At 43.1% G+C, this 22,869-nt stretch overlaps 1 long non-coding RNA gene and 2 pseudogenes across 1 annotated transcript in view; 2 read left to right on the top strand and 1 right to left on the bottom strand.

Annotated features, from left to right (window-relative positions):
* Positions 1 to 10,194, top strand: part of LOC142844734 (uncharacterized) — a 52,381-nt gene extending 42,187 nt beyond the window's left edge. The window contains exons 3-4 of the long non-coding RNA XR_012909768.1: positions 5,833 to 5,888; positions 10,135 to 10,194. This is a non-coding gene — a long non-coding RNA (uncharacterized LOC142844734). The remainder of the gene's footprint in view (positions 1 to 5,832; positions 5,889 to 10,134) is intronic.
* On the bottom strand, positions 9,609 to 9,709 carry LOC142845271 (U6 spliceosomal RNA; annotated as a pseudogene).
* A 5,358-nt stretch (positions 10,195 to 15,552) lies between the features above and the next one.
* Positions 15,553 to 15,813, top strand: LOC142844096 (cytochrome c oxidase subunit 7C, mitochondrial pseudogene; annotated as a pseudogene).
* Positions 15,814 to 22,869: the final 7,056 nt, after the last annotated feature.

Genomic DNA, 22,869 nt, shown 5'->3' with positions numbered 1-22,869 from the left:
TTACTGTGCTAAGGACAATAATGGATAAAGCAGACAGCATACAGACGTAGCTGGGCAGCGCAGACAGGGAAATGGAAACTCAGGGAAGAGCCAAACACAAATTCCCAACTGAAAAAGACAAAGAAAGAGAGATCACCGTGACAGAAAGGGATAGTATTGCTGATGGACTTACTAGTCGACTGGGCAGAGCTGAGCAGTCTCTGAATTTGAGGACATCACTAGAAGTTCCAATACTAAAAGACATAGAACGCAAAGGCTAAACAACTTAACAGGATATCTAAGGAATGTGGGAAGACTCTGAATGATGTAATACACACCTAATTGCGGTAGCAAAGAAATAGAGACAAGGTAATATTGGATGCTCACCTTACTAGACCTGGATAGAGGTGGGCGGTCCTTAGGCTTCCCACAGGTCAGGGAACTCTTATTGCTCTTCGAGCTGATGAGGGAGGGGGACTTCATTGGGGGAGGGGGAGGGAAATGGGAGGCGGTGGCGGGGAGGAGGCAGAAATCCTTAAATAAATAAATTAATTAAAAAAAAATAAAAAAATAGAGACAAGGGACCAAAAGTAATATTTGAAGCAACGATGACAGAGATTTATCAGATTATGCATCAGAGTTGCAAGATGATGCACCAAATATTACCAGATTGTACATCAAATGCCACGGTTTGGTACAGTGTCACTTGAAAACGGACTTGCTTACGGGAAATACGGTACAAAGCTCTAGGACATAAATCTTGTAAACTTGGAGAACCCAACCCCCACCCAAACCTAACCAAGCTGCAGAGACAAACCGTATTCAGAGAATGAGGATGAAAGCATCCACGCCTCACCTGTAAGAACGTAATGAAGGCAGGAGCCTATCAACACCTCCCTCCATGTACCTGAGAAGTGGAGGGAACTACGTAGAGGGTTGTGAGTGAGAAGCAGCTCTAGCTGAAAATTTGGTATCACCCAAAATTATCTCTTAAGAAAGCAGCAAGAAATGAAGGCATCATGAGCAAAAAAATAAAAAAAAATCAAAGCCGTGTGCACCTGACTCAAGAAATATTCTATGAAGTTCTTCGGAAGCCAGGGACATAGTTCAGCTGGTGAAGTGTCGCCTTGTCTGCAAGAAGCCCTAGGTTCAGTCCCCACATCACCCGCGCGTATAGGTGCTGTGTGACTGCAGAGCAGCACTTGGGAAGTGAAGACAGAGGGGTCATGAACTCAAGGTCATCCCCAGGAATGTCAGCAAGTTGGAGGCTAGCCTGGGAGCTCCCATATTGGGGGAGGTGTTGGGAGAGAAGAAAAAGAAGTGTGTTAGAAATGTATAGATACGGAAAGGAAGACCATAAGCAAGGGTGAAGTGAGCGCAAACCCAAAACTAGTTTTCTTTTTTACTCTTTAAAAATCGATTTTACTATTTCTAATTGTTTTAACAGATAACTATTTGAAATTGTAACAAATACATATTTGACTATGTGTATATCAAATATATATACTTACAGCTACAGAATGCTTATGCATAAGTGATTAAAGGACAGAAGGAGGAATTAGTATCCCTTGGTTATTACGAGGTCATCAAATATCATGATGTGGTACAGTCTCATTTGAAAATGGACTTGCTTACTTGGGAATGTATATTGTGCACTCCAGAGCACACATTTAAAGGGTGTGTGGACAACATGCCTAAAATGATATGCTAATAAACGAGAGAAAATATATGTATGTAAAATGTTCAGTTAAACCAGTACAAGGTGTGGTAGTGCAGATTGGTAATTCCAGCTCTCAGAGAAAGAGGCAGGAGTATTGTGGCGGCTTCTGCCTAGCGTGATCTATGTGGCAAGTTCTAGGTCACTTTGAGGCTATGTTTCCAAAGTGGGGGAAAAACAAAAAACAAAACCACTAACAATAAAAGCATTTTAAATCCACAGTCAATGAAGTGAAAGTTAAAAGTAGGAACAAAATATGGGCAACCAGCCAAAAACAGTAACGAAGATGGTAAATGCGGACTCAGGTTTGTTAACAATGATTTGGGCTGTCAGTGTTTTGACCATACCCATTAAAATACTGGCAAGTGGAGGGGGAAAGGAGCACATGCATTTGCAAGGAAATGGTGGCGGAGGGGGTAGGGAAGAAATCAGAGTGGAGTAAAAAAGGGTGGACTTGAGCAAAAACATGTTCTATGCATGCACAGGATTCTCAAATAGAACAGGGCAACCTGTCACACTATATGTTGTCTACAAGAAACTCAGTTGCCATACTAAAATCATACGCAGATTAAAGGAAATGAATAGGAAACTGCATGCCACACTAGCTAACACTTTCAAAGGAAAGCATGAACAGTTATATTCATGTCAGAATAATTGAAAGTAGGGTGGGGAGATTATTCCCAGCCTACATAAGGATGCCACAAGGACGAAAGCTATAGGTTACTAGTTCTCAGAAGCAGAGGTGTAAAAATCCTTAAACTATTAGCAAAGCAAATGAGACGATGTGTGACGGGTTCTGCACCTCAGCAGAGTCTCAGAGAGGCCATCCCAGCTGCCCAAGGCAGGGTCACCGTCCCCACCAGCAGCAGGCTAATCCCAGACTATAGAGAAAAAGGATCACATGGTCATAAATACAAGAAATGGTGTAGAAGTTCCTTCTGTTTGTGTGTTGCTTTCATTGGTTAATGAATAAAGAAACTGCCTTGGCCTAGCTGATAGGGCAGAACTTAGGTAGGCGGAGAAGACAGAACTGAATTCTGGGAGTAAGAAAGCTGAGTCAGAGACACCATGGATCCATGGCCAGAGGTAGATGTGCTGAAACTTTGCTGGTAGGCCACGACCTCGTGGTGATACACAGATTGATAGAAATGGGTTAAATTAATATGTAAGAGTTGGTCAATAAGAAGTTAGAGCTAATGGCCAAGCAGTGTTTTAATTAATACAGTTTCTGTGTGGTTATTTTGGGTGTAAGCTAGCCGGGTGGCCAGGAAAAGCAAGCTGCCTCTCCTTGTAACACACATTATTGATATAAAATACAAACAATTTTTAAAACAAAAATATTTCACACTGTCAATAATAGCAGGAACTTCCTCATCTTGATAAACAGTATCAACTACAGATACAGTGGATAGGTAGTTATGGGAGGGACTGAAGGAGAGGAGTCAATATATTAAAAATACGTTGTAAAAAATCCTCAAAGATTAAAATGTTGTTAAAAAAACACTACAGCAAACATCAAGGTCAGCAGTGAGAAACTAGAAGCTTCCCCACACTGTCCACAAACAAAGGCAAGGACTTTGCAGCTCCCTTTTCTTCTCGGCATTGTACTGGGGTTCTAGGGAATGCACTGGAAAGCGCAAAGCAGTAAAGGGTACAGGGACCGGAAAGGAGAAGCAGCAGTTCACAGATGGCACACGGAGAATTCGGGGCATGGGGTACTGTAACTCAGTGGAAGAGGCTTGTCTACATGCATAAGACTGCGGATTCCACCCCCAACACAAGCTAATGAAACAAACTAAACACAACAAAAGGGAGGAAGGAGAGGGAGGAGGAGATGGGAAGAAAGAGGGGAAGGAAAACAGGGTGGGACAGGGGAGTGGGAGGGAGGGAAGAAAAGGAAATGATAATTCCAGAAGGGGATTTTTCTGGAATGTTAATAACCCTAAAATATCCCCATTATTAATAATGGGATCCTATCAGTCCATCAAGCATCTTCTAAAACTGGAACTTCCTAATTGACACCAGCTAAAAGAGCAAGGCAAGTCAACAACCGAGGTATTTATTGGATGATCAGACGGAATTTGCTGAGTAACTTATTGTACTTAAGGCTGCAGCTTGTGGTAGCTGAGACCGTGAGAAATGCCAAGGATAGGTTAGGTATTTGTGGTGTTTTGGATAAGAACGGCCCCCATAGGCTCGTGTATTTGAATACTTAGTCACTAGGTGATGGAACTATTTGGTAGGATTAGAAGAATTAGGAGGCGTTACTTTGTTGGAATAGGTATGTACTTGTCGGAGGAAGTGTGTCTGTCACTGGGGGTTGGCTTTGAGATTTCAAAAGCCATGCCAGGCCCAGGCTCCCCAATCAGGGTGTTACTGTTACTGCTCCAGCTCCAAGCTTCCCGCCATGATAATAGCGGACTACATCTCTAGACTGTAAACAAGCCCCAATAAATGGTTTCTTTAATAAGAGCTGCGTTGGTCATGGTCTCTTCACAGCAACAGAAGAGCAGCTAAGTATCGTTAGCAGTACCTTCAAGTGCAGCCTATAAGGAAACAGTCACTGAGGCCGAAATAAACAACAGGAAGACTCAGGTCCTAACGCTGGAGAAGCAGGGCTTCGATCCTGGGAACTCGATATCTGCCCCCCCCCCCCCCCCCCCCGTGTTTATATATCCCCGTGTTTAAGCCTTCGCTACAACAGTGTGTAACCACGGCAGAAAGAGCTCAGCAGACTGCAACAATGGTCTGTCACACTAAGTAAAGGTGTTTGTTTCAATGACCGTAGTAAAGTGGTCCCTGTGATGGGTGTTACCCTGAATGGTGGGTTCCGGAAATGCCGACCTAGAAAAGCAGTTGTACTTAAGTGCTTTGATGACTCCCGTGTGCACAAAAGGGTTTCCATGCTCCTACCCTGAAGGACCAAAACCCGCGAGCGTGTTCAGCTCCTATAACCTCTGTTCACAGCTGGCTCCCACTGTAAGCACTCAAACTACTTAGAAAAATGCAGAAACTTACAATGTGATGAACTGATTCATTTGAGCTGCTCTGAAAACAAAGGAAAAGAGTATACAGTTGTTTTTTATGCTTTGCATTTTACACTTAAATTTGTGGCCAATTTTGAGTTTCTTTTTACCTTCATTCCTCTTTTCCTGTAGCCTGGCTTCTGTTTGCAGCCTTGGCTAGCCAAGCGCTCACTGTGTTGCCAAGGTTGGCCTTGAACCCTCGGCCATCCACCTACCTCAGTCTCCCAAATTCTAAGACTAGAGCCAGGAGGCAGCACACCCGCTTAGGAAGTTCTTTATTTTGGCAAAAGTGTAGCCAGCCCCTCCTAGTTCTTAGAAACAAGAATATTGTTTTCGGATGCATAACCCATCAGGTGGAGAAGGTCCGGTGGGTGAGGAACAGGAACACAGGAAGACAACTGAAAAACCAGGTAGGGCCATTACCTGGGGTGTTGGGGGAGGGCTAGCAGAAGTGGGGGTACGTGATTTTGTATATCAAAATTCCTGAGTTCTAGTCTAGCCTTCCAGACCTGCCCAAACCCCTTTTGAGTTGACAAGGATGAATAATGTCAGATACTGACTTTTTTTTTCGAGTTTTATAGAAATTCCTGCCTAACAATTGCATCCCTCTGAGCCCTTAACTAGGCTGTGCGTGTTTCCACTTGATTGCGATAGCATTCTGGGTCACTTCCCACCACTCGAGGTTACAGCTATTCACGGGACACCTGAGTAACTGTGAGGTGATGAAGTGTGGCACCTCACATGATACACGGCTTTTAAAATAGACAGCGTGACATAATGCAACAGCTATGACCCGCGTTGTGCTGGAAAATATCTCTAGAGCAAAAATGAAGATGGCAGAAAGATAGCCAGTTTAGAATCTAGGCCGATGTGCTGGGGCAAGAAGAGCCAGGTAAAGAAAGCTTTCCGTACTTCCATCCTCCACCCCCTAACTCCCCTCCCCCCACCAGAAACAGTTCTGAAGCCCTGCAGTGTTTTGTAAGGTGCCACAGGAGAGAAACAATGCAAGACAAAACATTAGGGTTTGCTAAAGATACTAGGGCCCCCAGGAAAGCTCGTCGGTAAAAAATTAGATCACTCTCTTGACATTTATTTATCCTTCATTTCCAGAACCTCCCAGGTCCATCTCAAATGTTTAAGGATGTCATCCCTTTTCAGGATATCAGGTAAGGTTCTCCCCGGGTCCCACCAGCAACTTGGTTGTCCTGCTCATCCCCTCTCCTACCAGTAGATGTCAGCACTAACCCTGCTCATTCATTGCAGCGTCTGCCAGAGCAAGCTGAACTCAGGTTATTTGCCCAACAGCCACAGCATAAGGACAAACAGTGTATCTAAAATGATATTTCTAGGATATAGGCAATTAGACGAGTAACATAAAAATCTGACGAATCTCTTGGTAATTAAGAGACTGGAGGAACTGCCTGCATCTGGAGATGGTGAGATACAAAGTTGAACCTTGCTCACTTAGAGCAATTTTCTGTTTCTGAAGAAAATAAATGCTTGTTGTTAGACACGAAAATTCTTACTTTATTAAATGAAATGTACATCTCAATCCACCATAGCTTTTTTAAAATTTACATTGGTTTATTTATTTGTGTGTAGGTCAGAGAACAATTTGCTGAATAAAATCCCATTCCCTGGACAGGCCGCAATCTATCTCTGGTTGCTTCCAGGTTCTGGATCATGAATAAAACTGCTATCCGCATCCATGGGTGGGCATAAATTTCCAAGTCCTTTGAGTAAACACAAAAGCATGATTGTTGTAAAGTGCGGGTGTGTTTGTTGGAAGCTGCCAAACGTTTAGTCCGCCCACAATGGATGAAGGAGCTGCTCTTATCTCTAGTGTGGAGGAATGGGTTTGTACTTGGCCATTCTCATAGAAGTGCTGTAGGATCGCGCTGTTAATTTGATTTGCATTTCCTTAGTGGCAAATCACATAGCATCTCTGTTCATGTGATTGTTACTCATCTGAATATCCTCTTGGGCCAACTGCTAAAGTCTGCCTACATTTTAATTGTGTTGTTCATTTTCTTACTCTTGACTTTTAAGAGTTCTTGGTGGAGTCATGTCAATAAGATAGATGTCTTTAGTGCCCACCTCTTCCCACAAAGACAGCTGAATCAAAGAATAAATTGTCACGTTCAGACAAACCAAATAAAGGATGGTGTCTGTGACCGTCAGAGGACTGGACCCACCTTGGACACTGACAGGTCTCTGTAGTCCTCCTCATAGGCAGCTGGCCCAGCAGAGAAAGCTGGCCGGAATCTGACAGACCCACTGTCCCCAGAGGAGGACTTGGTTGGTGTGCCCTGCTTCCCGTGAACAGTGTGGTAACTCTGCTGTGGTACGGTGGAACCAGAACCACGTTAATGAGCCCTCTTCTGGAGACAGGAGCCACGGCACACCTCCACCTCTGCACGGTGCCACCACAGAAACACCCCCACCCGGTGGCCCACCATTCCCACCACCAAACCACTACTTCATCACATTGCTGGTGACTAAACTGCACAGTCGCCGCACCTGCCCCTCCAGCCGCTCTCACTCCTCCCTCGCCTTAGCTAGAGCAGTGCCAAGCACCGAAAGTCTCCGGCTGTAATAGTGGACCCGCTTGCTTTGTGTGACTCTGCCACAGTTCCTTTGCCTAAGCGAACACCCTATCGCTAAGCAACTAGGTATGAGTTGTTATGTATTCTTCATGACTTCATGAACTGACCCCTCGCCCTTGTTTAATGCTGGCTTCACACCTAACTTTTCTTATTCAGAATTTGCCTTGTCTGAAATTAATACAGAGGTGTAGAAAGATCTCCTAAAATTTTTGTCTCCGCTTATTCTTTTTCTGACTTCCCTTATCTATGTCCAGTATATGGCTTACGTGCTTTTCTTTCTTCCTTTCTCTTTTTTCTCTCTTGGTTTTTGAGACAGGATCTCCGTACACAGCCCTGGCTATGGCTGGGAGAGCTTCCTCTTCTGATCACCACTGGTTGTCCACACGCCACTGTTGAGATGGTAGTCATCTTCATCCCCACTGTCTATAAAACCTGATGGCTTCCTATGGCTTTTATATCACAGCATTGTATGTGAACCAAATTGTGTTACTCTGGGTTATTACTTTACTTAGATGAGAATCAAAGTCTTAATTTTTTTTAATGTGTATGAGTGTCTTACCGGGATGTGTGTCTGTGTACCACGTGTATGCCTGGTGCCCACGGGGGTCAGAGGAGTCATGTGATTTCCTGGAACTGTCTTTACAGATCTTTGTTAGCCACCATGTGGATGCTGGGAACCAAACTTGGGTTCTGTATAGGGAATGGTGGCGGGCCTTGTCCCACCACCTAGCTAGCTTATCCCCGAAATAATTACACAGAAACTATATTCATTTAAACACTGCCTAGCCCATAAGCTCTAGCCTCTTACTGGCTAACTCTCACATCCTGATTAACCCATTTCTATTAATGTGTATCACCACTTGACTGTGGCTTACTGGCATGAGTCTAACCAGCATCCGTCTTGGGCAGGAGAAGCATGGCGTCTGCCACACTTCCCTTCTTCCCAGCATTCTGTTCTGTCTACTCCACCCACCTAAGGGCTGCCCTATCAAAAGGCCAAGGCAGCTTCTTTATTCAACCAATGAAATCAACACAAATATAGAAGGACCTCCTACACCAGGGTTCTCTGGAAGAAGAGCTGGGACTTTAACCACAGCCATCTCTCCAGCCCCCAAACAACACCTTTCACAGGAATGCTTGTAAAGTCTCTCCGCAAGTGCATGCTCTCGGCTTACAGGTTTTCTGTGTTGTGCCCATGCCTTCCCACTGGCACAGAGGGACTTTACCATGTGTGGCCTGTGTCTGCATTTCCTTCAGACTTCAGGAGACAGTTAGCAGCCAGTTCTGGATCATAACAATTTACTCACCGAGGTAGTTCTTACACTGTTACCACGGTGGATTCCCTCGCCCCATGGCTCCCTGGGAAGGACCTCTGCTGCTCCCACCCAGAACTTGACATCCTCTTGTCCTGGGAGCTGGAGCCATCTTCCTTCTCTCCACCATGTGGCTTCTCTCCAGGAAAAATTTTCAAGTCACCTTGGCCCTTTCTCAGCTCCATTCTCTAATTCCCCTTAGCCCACAGCACATCTCACCTTCTGTATTTCTATGCTTTGTTGACTTTGTCTGATTTCTGTCTATTTCCAGTGCTGTATTTTTTATTCTTGTTTTTTTCTGTGTGATCATTTCATACAGGGTGCCACTATGCGGCCTTGAACCCATGATCCTCTTGCCCCAGCCTCTCATTGAGTGAGTGCCTGGATTGCAAGCATCAACCACCATGCTGGCCTTTTGGTGCAGGGGGTGGGGGTTTGCGGGTGTTAAAGTTAACTTTCTTTTGGAGAAAAAAAGGGAATAGTAGCACAGACCAAAATAGCAATTATAAAATAAATACATATAATATATGTATAATACATATACTCCAAATATTTTTTTCCCTACCCACATATTCTAGGTTCCTATATCAAAGATGACAATCCAGCTAATTATTTTTGTCTCCTTGGTGGACTTGTCAAATATTAGCTTAGAATAGTTACTAAATAAAATGAGGTTTCTTTGTTTTTCGAGACAGGGTTTCTCTGTGTAATGGTCCTAGCTGTCCTGGAACTCATTTTGTAGACCAGGTTGGCCTCGAACTCATTGCGATCTGCTTGCCTCTGCCTCCCAAGTGCTGGAATCAAAGGTGTGAAATGAAGTTTTAGTAAAGTAAAAAGCAGCTTAAAAATCCAGTACATTTCCCCCTTTTCTTCCGCACTCATTCTTTTCTTAATAGTTATTAGAAGACCTTGTTTTCTTGGTGGCCTCCATCCCTTGTAGCTTTGCTCTCTTTCTGCCTCTTCTGCGGAAACTATGTATTGTTTTACAGACTGTGTCTATCCATGTGGAGAGGCCATGCTAATCTTCTCTGTATTCTTCCAGTCTTAGTAGATGTGCTGCTGAAGCAAACGCAAAAAAGGCTCTCTAGATAAACGTGATTGATGCACATATGACCTCACAGAAGAGAGGGAGCATGCGCAGGGTCTGCATGGGTCTGTATTGCGCGGGGTCCTAGAGCTGGAAGGAGTGGACACATGACCTCATCTCTAGTCCAGAAGCTATCTCCAGCTGATAACCACCTACAAATGAAAATTTAGTTTCCTCCTAGGGACTCCTACTAGGGAAACAAACTGCTTTTAAGGGTAGGCTGCATGCCCAGCATAGATGATCAGTAGAAAATGAACTCAGTGGCATCTTTGCAGGTTCCTTACCTCAAAATTATGTCAGAACTCTTTCTTTAACACAACACAACACAAAACAAAAAGTATCAATTTTATTTTTATTCTTATTTTATTTTACTTACATATCTTTCTTCTCTCTTTTTACCCCACAGGTCCCTTGCTTAATATGGCTTCCAGTTTATTGTTTTTATGAGATTCCTAAGTGCAAACAGGTGGGTCTGTGTTTCTTGTGCCTTCTCAGTTCTTTTCCTTCTGTTTGTTTGCTTTGTCTAATTCTGATGTGTTGGTTTTGTTTTATCATATTATGTTTTATTATAATCCCACGGAAGCCTGCTTGTTTTCTAGCGAAAGACAGAAAGGGGATAGATGAGGATGGAAGAGAGACTAGGAGGAACTGGGAGGAGTAGAGGGAAGGGAACTATAATCCGAATACAGTGTGTGAGAAAAAAAAATTCAATAAAAGGAAAAGGGCAAAGAGTAATTATTAGGTAAGACTCAAAGTTTGCTGCTCACAGAATTTTAGGGAGATGCTGGCTTACCACAGCTGCATGAAACTCTCCCTAGAGAGTCTCTACAGCCCTTCATTCCGATTCCATTTTGTCCAGACATCTAGCTAACACAGGACTCTGGAACCCATCTTTCAAGGAGCTCCACATCATCTAACTTCACAACCCACATCTCTGCCTCTGCACCCCACAGTAGGGCTGCATGTTGTTTTAAGGGCCAACTTACTCTTGACTACTGTAGTGGTTTAAAAGAAAATGGCTCCCAAAGGGAGTGGCACTATTAGGAGGTGTGGCTTTGTTGGAGGAAGTGTGTCACTGTGGGGGCGGGCTTTGAGTTCTCCTCTGCTCTAGTTATACCCAGTGGCATAGTTAACTTCCTGTTGGCTGTGGATCAAGATGTAGAACTCTCAGCTCTTTCTCCACCACCCTGTCTGCTTGCATGGCACCATGTCCTGCCATGGTGATAATGGGCTAAACCTCTGCACTGTAAGCTACTTGATTAAATGTTTTCCTTTTTAGGAGTTTCCTTGGTTATAGTGTCTCTTCACAGCAATAGAAGCCCCAACTAAGATAACTACTTACATGGAGTGAAAATTATACCTGAAATGTCTTTCCCAATAAATGCTTTCTTGTGATGACGTCGGCTGGTAACTGTTCAGTAACTTGGCCTCAGTCTGCCCAATAATGTTGTTCAGCTAACTTTCAGAGTCTTCTAGTGATCTCACTCTGTTTGTCTTTGGACATTTTATTGCTTGTTTTATAACTCCACCCACTGAAACAGTAGCATGCCTGTAAAACAAATCAAAAGTAAAAAAAAAAGCCATAAGTACACATTCAGTGTTCATTGTTAAATCTCCCAGCAAACTGGGTCAGAAACGCCACACCCCAGTAGAATTTTCACATCTCGGTTACTGTGAGATAACAAGAAATAATTTGGGTCTTTGTCTCCGTTTACGCTCCATATCCCTTTTCTGGAGCATAGCTCCCCACACATGAATGTTTGGAAATGAAAAGCATCTTTATGTACAGCAAAGAAGTGACTGACAGCGAAGGTCCGAGATGGTTAACAGGTGTGGTGGTTCAAATGGGAACACTCCCCATAGGCTACTGGATCCCAGGTGGTGATGCTGTTTGGGGAGGCAGAGGAGGTGTGGCCTTGCTGGCGGATGTATGTCACTGGACAGAGGCTCTGGGAGTTTAAAGACGCATGCCATTTCGAGTTTATTCTCTTTGCTTTGTGTTTGCTGTGCAGGATATGACCTCTCAGTCTCTGCTCCAGGTGCCATGCCTGCCTGCTGCCAGGCTTCCCCACCATGATGACTATGAACTCCTGGAAGGCCAGATTACCCCTTCCTTTTATAAGGTTGCCTTGGTGGTGATGTTTTATCACAACAATGGATAAGTAACCAAGCCACCAGGGAACCAACTATTGATTAGAGATTCCCTGACCTGAAGGAGCTGAGGGTTAATGAATAACTATTGATCATCATCTGTGATTTGATTGAGCTTTGTTATGCATTGGTGCCTCTGCAAATACCCCAAGAGGACCCGGAGACTTAGTGCCCATTTCCCCATATCTTACCACTGGCGTCTCTGTCTGAATGCTATATCCCTTTGTAATAAGTGGGTAGATGTAAGTAAGCTGTTAAGTTCTGTGGGCCATTCTAGAAACTGTCTGCACCTGAAGCAGGGATCATGAGAAGTTCTAACATATAGCTGGTTGGTCAGAAGTTCTGAATCCCTAAATAGCAATTAGCATTTGAATTATGTCAGAGCCTTGAACCCTTAAATTCTGGGGTCTGACTCTAACTCCAGTAGATAGTGCCGGAATCTAATTAAATTATATGACATGCTGCTGGAGGTGAGCCAAAGACGTGCCTCCTGTGTACACCACCCCTGCACCATATGGCCTCAAAAGGGATGTGCTAAGTGGCAAGGTGCCTGCGTGAGACAAGGAAAAGGTTCTTTCTTTCTACTACTACAGGTAGTTGGCTTCTAGCAACCAGTCTGGGCTTATACAATGAACTACTCTTACTATTATTTGGTGATATCTTGATGGTCCCAGAAGGAATGAGACAAACACCACTTGGTATTAGGTAAAGGAAGATAAGATGAATTCAAAGGAAGCCAGAACGTTCTAGCAGCCCCTGTGAATGGCCAGGTCCTCTCTCAGTAGCTAGTGATTATACTTTGGTGGTTTCCACTTCTTAGCACAGAGGATTTGCTCCTGACCTGTTCAGCTAAACTTAAGTTCACTTTCTCTGTTGTGCTTCGGGAACATGTGTGGCTAATTGCTTCTAGCTATTCTTAGGGTCCGGGGAGTCTGTCTTGACAAGATGCCTTTGCTGTCACTCAATTCACAGCTAATTGGGAGCCTTTCATTTATAACCAATTATAACAGTTAATTAAGCTTCAATAACTTGATTTTTCAAAACCTTTTTTATAGGATGAATAGGAAGTCAATTTAATAAAAGAAACAATGTCTTCTTTCTCTCCTGTTATCTATAGCTTCATTGTAGAAGAGACTCTGAAATATGAAAACTGCTTATTTTCTTGTTTTGTGAATTTGCGAAGGGCTTTTCAAATTCTTTAAGTGATTCTCTTCTGAGCCATTTTAGGCTGTTCATTTAAATTTCACAGATATTCATTGAATCCCACTGTAGACTCCTAGCAGGGACTTCACTAAGAGTAGAGCACACTGTTTCTGACATTGAGCTGATTAAGTCATGAAGCAGGAGATCATTTACATAATTATTATAGGGAACAAATCTATTAATACATTTAAAATACAGCATCTACTGCAGGAGATGCAACACTAAAGGAACAGTGACAGTTGGCTGGAGAGAGTGTAGGGTGTATTAGATTCAGGGATGAAGGCAGAAGAAAGGGAAGACTTCTCACAGGAAGAGAGAAGTATGAGGGTCGAGAGGGCAGTTTAGGTAGACAGAACAATGCTGGCAAGGGAGTGGGATGGGGTAGGGTAGACCCCTTGGGGGACCTGGCTCAGCTAGGCATTGGACCATATGAAGGAAAATGACTGAGCCTGCCCCTTGGCTTCTGACATGAGCACACATTGCGTTCATGGCAATCATCATGTGCTTGACACTCCAAGGACCCTCCAAAGAGCCACAGGGACCTTCTGCACAGTGATGCTATTGTCAGCATGGTGCTCAGAGAAATGCTTGGGTGGCATTGCTTACGAGGATCGTTTCAGGTTGTCATCCCGTGCAAGGACATTAGCGCAGCTGAGCGGGTGGCCAGCTATGGGACAAACAAAGCCCTTCTAAGAGGGAAGAATGGTGTCTACATTTTAAGTGGCTGAAATTTTAAAAAGAAGGATAATATTTTGTGACATTTAAAAATTGTATGATACTCAAATAACAGCACATGAAGCAAATATTGAGCCTCTGCTGTATGCCAAGCCCAATTTCAGGTTTCTGGTATATACAACAGGATATCTGCTACTCTGGGCTGTGTTCACTCTTATGGAGAAGGATGTCTCTATTTTTTTCTTATCTGCCCTGGTTTTTCTCCTATGCTGAGGGAAATTATTGTTAGAGTCAATTGTAATGATTTTGCATTGGAGTTGATATATGCTAAATCAAGTTGATCTTCCTCCAGCACGACAGTCCCGTAACCCTTCCCTTCCCCTATCAGCTAGAGTTGGATGTGAACCCGCTAAGATTATTATTGATTTTAGGGAGGAAAACCAGGCAATCTTATCTCTGGTAACAACAGATCTAATTTGTCCAAATTCGTCTACAGACTTTAGTCATGGAAAATGTGGAGAATCTTTCTTAAGAACGGATTGCCAACAGCAGCTGCCTACTCTCTACAAATTCTAATGGGTTCTCTGTAAGGAAGTCCCAAACACACACTGTAAACACACAAGGTAAAAAGTCACATAAAGACATCTTTAAAGTCTTTAATAAAGTTCACAGAGAACCCTTTCTGCACAAAACTGCTTTCATATTATATTTACTTATTTTTCATTGATTTTAAGTGATCAGACAAAGTAATGGGATTCATGATATCATCTACACGTATATAAGTAACGTTTGGTAGAAGTACTCCTTATTTTTAGTCTAGAGATATTTTCTATTATGTTTTCTTCCTTGATTTAAATATGAAATATGTCCCTTTGGAGAAAAAATGGACATGAATCATACAAGGTAGAAATGAATCTAAGAACAATTGTCTGCCATTGTCCAGTACAGCGAGACTCAGTGTGGTGATAAATTTAGATCATGGCTGTGATGCCTTTGGGAGGAGGCCTGGGACACTCCTGAGAGAGGTGTGCACCACAGAAAGAGAAGGACTTGACGTGGGTGTGGATGACCTCACCCACACGGGGTGGGCAGAGTGAGGGGAGAAGAAAAGCTGAGTGTTGAAGGGAAGGAATCACACATTTCAGGTCAGAAAAGAGAGGAATTCCTAAATCATGGCCTGAGAAGGCACTGTGGGGTCAGAGGGAAGCTGAGAACTTGGCATGCTGCTAAGGTCAGCAGGAGAGAACGCTGAAGGACAAGTCCCCGGTCTCAAGAGTCTGTCCTGAGATCTGATGTAGGGGAAACCTGAGAAGCATTTTCTGGATTAGCAACGAGGAATGAAGAGGTCACAATTCCAAACCAGGTTCCCACTGGCATGCTCATGCAGTCAGAAGTGGTGAGCAGGAAGCAAGGAAGTGGATGGCGAGGACACATGGTGTCAGGGAAAGCCGTGAGCTTTCCACATACCTATTATGTCGCAGGAGTGAGAAAGAAATTGGCAAGATGTCAAGTCTTGCCCCCATGAAAGCATAAAAAGGTGGTAGCAAGGTGAATTAAAGGCCGCTGGGATTTTCAGAGGAAGAAATGCAAGGATAATTTTTTTAAAAAAGACAAGAAAGTACCTAGTTAGAGCTATAGCTGGGATATCATGTGGTTTTATCTGAATTTAGAAATATTAGCAAGATTAGATAGCTAAGGCACTTAAGGAAGGAAATCTGGAACTAGTAACCTTGAGGAAAACACTTCCTGACATGGTGTGCTTCCTTGTAATTTAAAGATCTTCTGGTCCATTTCTTCTGCCTTCCACCTCTGTGCCCGTCTCTGAGCTTCCCATGGTGCCATGTTGGGCCAGAGTGTCCAGAGGTTCACCACCTCCGTGGTTCATCACAGCCACCAGGAGGAGGGCCTGGGGAAGAATTTGCCATTTTCGGTGGAAAACAAGTGGCTGTTACTAGCGATGATGACTGTGTACTTTGGATCTGGATTTGCTGCTCCTTTCTTCATTGTAAGGCACCAGCTTCTTAAAAAAATGAGGATATTTAATTCATCCCTTTAGCAGAATGAAATTTGTTTAGGAGATGTGATCTGAAAATTGGATTAAACTCTTGAACTCTTATTACTAAATAAAATTTTAAATAAATGTGTGACATAAAAAAAAGATCTGGTCCATCTGGTCTTCAGAGCCCTTCCCAGCAACAGAGTACAAACCCATCACTCACAGTCTTTCTTTATACAGCTGAACATTTGGAAATGTTTCCACTCAGGAACACCTAGCACATTAAAATTCCTTTTGAGTAAGCTTTGTAAAGTCTTAGCATTTACTTCAACCTGTACTAAGTTGCTGTCTTAGGGTTTCTATTGCTGTAAAGAAACACCATGGCCATAACAACTCTTATGAAGGAAAACATTTAATTGAGGCTGGATTATAGTTTCTGAGATTTAATCCATCATCATCATAGTGGGAAGCATGGCAGCATGCAGACAGACATGGTGCTAGAAAAGTAGCTGAAAGTTCTATATCTTGATCCACAGGCAACAGGAAGTAGGCTGTGTCCTACATTGAGGGTAGCTTGAGCATATGAGACCTTAAAGCCTGCCTCCACAGTAACATGCTTCCTTCAACAAGACCACATCAACTCCAACAAGTACATGCTTCCTAATAATGTCACTCCCCATAGGCCAAACATTCAAACATGTAAGGCTGTTGGGGCCATTTAAACCACCTCTGTTGCATTTCTGGGTAAATATCCACAGAGACAGAGACATGGGCAGGAAATATGAACTACTGCCAAGCCTAGATGTGCAACATACACAAAGTGGGTCTTTAGTTTTGTCCATAGGTGTACCTTTTTTAAAAATATCATTCAGTTTCTAGCCTTTTATGTTTTGAAACCTATTGTCAATGTTAGCCCTCTCTATTAAGTTTATTCTTTCACAATAGGTCCTTGAAGAGAACAAATTTTAGTTTTGAAAATAGTCTATGAAAATATCAATAAAGAAGAAAATGACATGGGCATGTGTACACTTGCGTGGCACAGGATAATTCTGTATTTTGTCAAATATGTTTTAAATAAACTCTGGTTGGCCAGTAGCCAGGCAGGAAGTATAGGAGGGACAATCAGACAGGAAGTAGAGGTGGGGCAATGAGAGCAGAAGTATTCTGGAAAAAAGGGAGCTCTTAAGGCAGTCCTGTCCAGACACTGAAGAAGCAGGATGTGACCTGCCCCACTGAAAAAGGTGCTGAGCCATGTGGCTAACATATACTAGAACAATGGGTTAATATAAGTTATAAAGCTAATAAGAAGCCAGAGCTAATGGGCCAATCAGTTTATAACTTATGGAGACCTCTGTGTGATTTTCTCTGGAACTAAACAGCTAGGGGACCTGTTGGGACAGAAACCCCAACAAACAGGCCCTATGTTATACGTGTGTGTGTGTGTGTGTGTGTGTGTGTGTGATTGCCCATCAGAGCATGGTTTTACATACATACACATAAAAGTACTCCATCCACTGGGTGAGGAGGCACATGCCTTTAATCCCAGCACTTGTAAATCCCAGCAGAAGTAAATAGATCTCTGTGAGGCCCAATCTATAGAGAGTGTTTCAGGACAGCCAGGGCTGTATAAAGAAATTTGTTGCTGGGTCACTCTTCTCTGTCTCTTCAGTCCCCTGGATTGGTTTCTCTCTACCTATTGGGTCCTGCTTGCTAGTTCCCACAGCTGCTTATGAAATAATCACTCTGAGGTTTATCTGTTACAATTATTTGGGCAATATCTTGGACTTCTTACTGGCTAGCTCTAAGCATAAAATTAACTAATTTCTATAGTTTATAATTTGCCATGAGGCTTGTGGCTTATTACCTCACATCTTGCTTCTCTGGCGTCTGGCTACATGGCGTCTCCCTGACGCTGCCTTTTCTTTCTCTCTGTATCTTTGTTTGGACTTCCCACCTAGCCTTACTCTGCTGAGCCATTTTCCAAAACAGCTTTATTCATCAACCAGTAAAAGCAACACATATGCAGAAGGACCTCCCACACCAACCCTGTCTGTGTGATATGTGACTTCTGAAGAAGCTTTCTGAATAGTTTGTTTATTTGGTCTGCTGTAATGAAATATCCCTGACTATGTAAATTACGAACAAGAAAAAGAAGCTGTTAAGTCCACGGTCAGGGTTCTGACATCTTCAGTGTCTGGTGAGGGCTCACCTCTTAAATAAAGATGTCTTTCCTGCCCTGCCTTGGTGGAAGGAGCATGCTGGCTCCCTGGCATCACAAATAAGCCATTTACCTCTTTACCTTCCAACTTCCTAATTGTCTAATGTCCCCACCATGAGGATCAGGATTTCAACATATAACCTTCAGAGTATACAAACGTTCAGTCTGCCGTATTCTTCTCGTGACCCCCCAAACTCCTGTCTTTGTCCCAGTATCCTCAAAAGTATTAAGCCATTTTAGCGTCAGCTCAAAGTTCGAAGTTCACAGTCTCTAATGTCACCTAAATTAGATGTGAGTGAGACAAAATGGAGGCTGGATTGGTTTTGCGCTAAAGCGCCTTTGGGTTATGAGCATGTGAAATCAGACACGTTGCGTATTTCTAAAACACAGCGATGAGAAAGGCAGAGGACAGAAAGTCCCGTTCCAAACAAGAGACGTGGCAAAGAAGAAACAATGGGCCAGGTCTCCCCGAGACCAAACCTCACAGTTGAAGAATGATCTTCTTTAGCTCTGGTGTTCTGCCTTCCAGGCCCCCTGGGCCTGTAATGCCGTCTTCCACCTGTTCCATGACCTTGGCAGCTGCCCTTCTGCCACAGCAGGGCCTAGCTCTCCTGGTGTGGCCCCACACCAGGGCTTCAGATCAAAGTCTAAGAGTTCCTTAGGAACGTGCTCATTCACCATTGGTTTTGTCTAGAATCTCTGGGGTGGCCTCATTCCTAAGGTTGCAATCATCCCAATAGCAGATTCTCTCTGGGATTTTACACTCAGGACTTAGGATGAGCAGCCCCAGTGTTTTCTGAACTGTCCTGAGGTCATTGTAGCGGCGTAAACGAATGCAGACAGTTTGTAAAAAAATATATAGTTTTAATGTAGAAATAGACTTACAGAACCACCGTTCCTGAGGAGACCAGGAAAGTAGAAGAGCCAGCTCTGAGCACGCTCGCCAAATTTATAGGCAGACATTAGCCTGAGGCGAACACACCCCCTAAGGGGCGGGACTTATCCCTACAGGTCATTCTGTGTCTTGCTACATCTTTGCATCTATTTGATGGATGACTAATATCGGAAGGTCACGTGACCATACCATCTCTTTCAAACAGGCTTTCTTCTTGCCCAGCTCTTCTGTTTCCCCATTAATAACATGTCTGTTCTCAAATCTTTTTGTTTAACTTCTTAAATTCTGCTATCACAGAGGAGACCAAGGCATTCCTTCAACACTTAGCCGTCCCCTCAACCAAATATCCAATTTAGTGGTTCAGAAATTCTACCTTCTATAAAAGGTTAAGGACTTGAATATATTTCAACTAAGTTCTTCTTCACTTCTACATGTGGCCTCCTTGTACCAAATAGTCTTTAAAAATGTATTTATTTAATTTGTTTTATCTGTTTGCTTACCATGTGCCTGCCTGATGTCCAAGGAGTTCCCTGATGTCCCCCGGAGCTGGAGCTGGAGTGACAGCTGGTTGACAGCTACCATGTGAGGGCTAAGGGTTGAACCAGGTCCTCTGGGAGATCGGCCAGTGCTCTTGACTGCTGTGCCATCTCTCCAGCTTCTCCACACTTCTTTGAAAATTGTAAAAGGTATTCTTTAAGAAGACAGATGGCTTCTCCATTGTTGCTCCCACTTTCTCTCCCTCTCCTCTCCTCTCCTCTCCTCTCCTCTCCTCTCCTCTCCTATCCTCTCCTCTCCTCTCCTCTCTCTTCTCTCCTCTAAGCTTTGCCTACAATTGCCACAATTGTTTATTCAAGGCAGTGTAGACTTTTCTAACATACATGGGGAACATTCTCAGGCTCTACCATTACCCAGTTCTACAGCCTCGTTCATATTTTCAGGTATCTGTTACATCAGCACAATCTTGGTAACAAATTTCTGTTTTAATCTGTGTGATTTGCTATAACAAAATAGACGGGGAGGTTTGCAAATAATATCAACCTATTTCTCACAGTTCTAGAGGCTAGGAAGTCCAAGCTGGGAAAGTTGGTATCTGCTGGGGACATCTTTTCACTGTCCTCACACAAAAGCAGACTGAGGGAGTCTGGGGCCCCTTGATCAAGATATCACCCTCATGACCTAATCACTTCTTGAAGCCCCGCCTTCTTACTCCACTATCTTGGAAGTTTAGATTTTTGCATGAATTGGGGGAGGGGCAGACACACTCGGATGATGACAGCAATTTCAGTGAGGGGAACTGAGGTCACAGGTCTCTTGCCATTTAGCAGCCAGTCCCCAAAGAGAGGGAGGAACACACACACACACACACACACACACACACACACACACACACACACAGAGGGAGAGAGAGATCTGACCACATTAGCTCTGGAAAAGTAAGGATTCCTAATTGTTGGTGTCACGTTGCCAGCCCATCCAGATGAAGAATTCAGTCAGTTTTGCAGATGTTCAAACTCAAAATACCAAATATTCCTATCTGTGGCAATAGCCAGATATGATATTTTTTCAGTTTGTTCTTGAGTCCTTTGGCATAACTGTGGCCCAGTCTGCCAAGTTTGTGGCCTTAAACCACAGTTTTTATGAAGAGTTATTGGGCTGATCCTGGAAGGGGCTTTTCCAATATAGAGATTTGTAGATTTGTTTCTCTTAAGCTTCACACAGAAATGACTGCTCCCACTTTGATAACTTATTTAATTAGAATAGAGAAATAAAAAAAGACTCAACAGTATCAACAAATCCTCCCAAACTGAGACAGATTAAGCAAACTTGCATTCTGAGGAAGTCAACCCGGCAGCGTCCACCTGCAGCGCTGGAGCTGACTGCCTATAGGAGCTTCTCTTCCCACACCACCTCCATTCCCAGGGCACTCTGCCTCACCCTGGTGTGCACACAGCTTCCCTCCTTCCTGTGAACTCTCTCAGCCCTCCAGCTCATTCCCCTTCCTTCTCATCATTGATACCTAGAGACTTCCCAGCTGGGACCCCCGATGGCTATGCCTAACAGGGACTCAGGTGGGTGAAACACAGCCTGTCCTCTGTTTCAGTCTCACCATTCTTCCCCTCAGCCCCATAACAATCAGTTTACAGGTCCCCCATTCCCACCTTAAGCCCATTCACTTGAGACCTCAACTTTTGGTTTAGGTCCTGTGTCCCCCTAAACTTTACATTCCTGTTTCTACAAATCATTCTTTGATTTACTGCAACCTACTTGCAAGATGCTTTCTTCCCAGCACAACCCCAACTCCCTGGTGACATCACCTCCTGGTGTGGACGGGATCCCCTTAACTCCCTCAGCCTTTCCCTCCACTCCTCTCTCCCAACCACAGGCCTGCAGGAGAACTCTGTATCTGGTTACCCAGAACCACCACACTATCCTAAGAAGAGGGCAGCTGAAATCCAGGGACAGAATACCTACCTACAAAGATGAGACCAGATATCAACAACTAGAATCATCTCAACCATTCCAGTCCCAGATGTCTAGACACCAGTGCAAGACACAAACATTAACAGCCAAGACAGCATGCCTCCATCAGAACCCAGTAACCCTGCTAGACAGGCTCTGAGAAATGTGATCCAGCTGAAGGAAGAAAAAAGGACTTCAGAATAGCAGTTGTGGATATGTTCAAGGCTCTTAAAGAAGATATGAATAAATCCCTTAAGTCTGTGAATATGTAAAGAATATAATGAAATACTGAAAACAGTTCAAGACACAAAAGTAGAAATAAAATCATAAAAGAAAACCCAAACTGAGAGAGAAAACTAGAAATGAAAAATTTAGGAAAGTCAAACAGAATCTCAGATCTCAAATCACCAAAGACATGGAAGATAGGATCGTAGGCATTGAAGACAAGGCAGAAGAAACTAATCCCTCAACCAAAGAAAATGTTATATCTAAAAAAAAAAAAGAAAATCCAATTATAAGGTATCCAGGAAATCTGAGATGCTATGAAAAAACCAAATCTATGAATTATAGGAATAGAGGTAGAAGAAGAAATCCAGGTCAAAAGAATAGAAAATATATACAACAAAATTATAGAAGAAAATTTCAATAACCTAAAAAGGATATGGCTTCCAGGTACAAGAAATATGTAGAACAACAAATAGACAGGATCAGGAGAGAAATTCTCTAAAACAGATAATAATCAAAACAGTGTACAGAACAAAGAAAGAATATTAAAAGCTGCAAAGAAAAATGACCAACATGTAGACAGACCCATTAGATATCTGACTTTCCATTGAAATCTCTAAGAACCAGAAGGGTCTCGATGGATGTTCTACAAACTCTAAGAGATCACAGGGTCCAGCCCAGAACACTACACCCAGAAAAACTATCAGTCACTATAGACATAAAAACATATGTCATGATAAAACCAAATTTAAGCAATATCTACCTCTATAGCACCTCTATAGAAGGTGCTAGAAGGAAAGATTCATCTGTGAAGAGGTTAACCATATCCAAAAAAAAAAAATCCCAGACCAGTAAATCAAAAGAGGGGGGAACCGTACAGCATAACAACTAAATAATTGGAATCAATAAATATCACCCATTGATAACTCTCAACCTTAATCATTTCAATTCTTCAACAACAACAACGACAAGAAAAAAGACACAGACAAGCAGAATGAATTAGTAAATGGAATCCATCTTTCTCCTGCATCCAAGAAACACAATTTTTCATCAAGGATAAGCAGCACCTCAGTGTAAAAGGATGAAAAAGATATTCCAAGCCAATTGACCTAAGTAAGAATCAAGCAGATATGGCCATTATATTACCTGACAAAACAGACTTTAACCCAAAACTAATCAAAAGAGATAGGGGAGTACATTAAATTATCATCAAAGTCAAAAATCCACCAAAAGGGAGTTGCAATTCTAAAACATCTATGCACCAAGTACAAGGGTGCTCAAGTACATAACAAAAACACCACTACAGCTGAAATCCCAC

Source organism: Microtus pennsylvanicus, chromosome 2, assembly GCF_037038515.1.
Source record: "Microtus pennsylvanicus isolate mMicPen1 chromosome 2, mMicPen1.hap1, whole genome shotgun sequence".
Classification (NCBI taxonomy): Eukaryota; Metazoa; Chordata; class Mammalia; order Rodentia; family Cricetidae; genus Microtus; species Microtus pennsylvanicus.
This window is presented reverse-complemented; position numbering and strand designations above follow the sequence as displayed.